Below are 432 nucleotides of genomic sequence, written 5' to 3' on the forward strand. Positions count from 1 at the left end.
TCCCCACATCTGGACTTCATAATTAGAAAATACAGTGTGCTGTTGACTAAGTGATGAAAGTCTGAGGGGACAGTACAAAGGATTAATAGTCATCTGGACGATGCTTCTCAAACTTTAGCTTGTGTTTAAATTACATGAGGATCTTAATTTTTAAAAGCAGATTCTGATTCAGTGGTGGTGGCTTTACTTCCTGGATGCAGAGCCAGCACCTAGGAACTGCCTGGAGAAGGTAAAGACAGTACTTCAAGTTCCAAAGAGGGAAGCCTCCGCCTTCACCTGCCAGAGCACGGGGCGCCAGAACACCAGCGGGTGGCCTGACCCGGAGGCACTGGGTGCGCTGAGCCTTCGGGGCTTGCAGGAGTGAGCGGAGGAGTGAGGGGGAGGGGGAGGGGGAGGGGGAGGTTGGAGAGAGGGAAGAAGAAAGGGGAGGAA

Source organism: Lipotes vexillifer, unplaced genomic scaffold, assembly GCF_000442215.2.
Source record: "Lipotes vexillifer unplaced genomic scaffold, Lipotes_vexillifer_v1.1 scaffold657, whole genome shotgun sequence".
Taxonomy (NCBI): domain Eukaryota; kingdom Metazoa; phylum Chordata; class Mammalia; order Artiodactyla; family Lipotidae; genus Lipotes; species Lipotes vexillifer.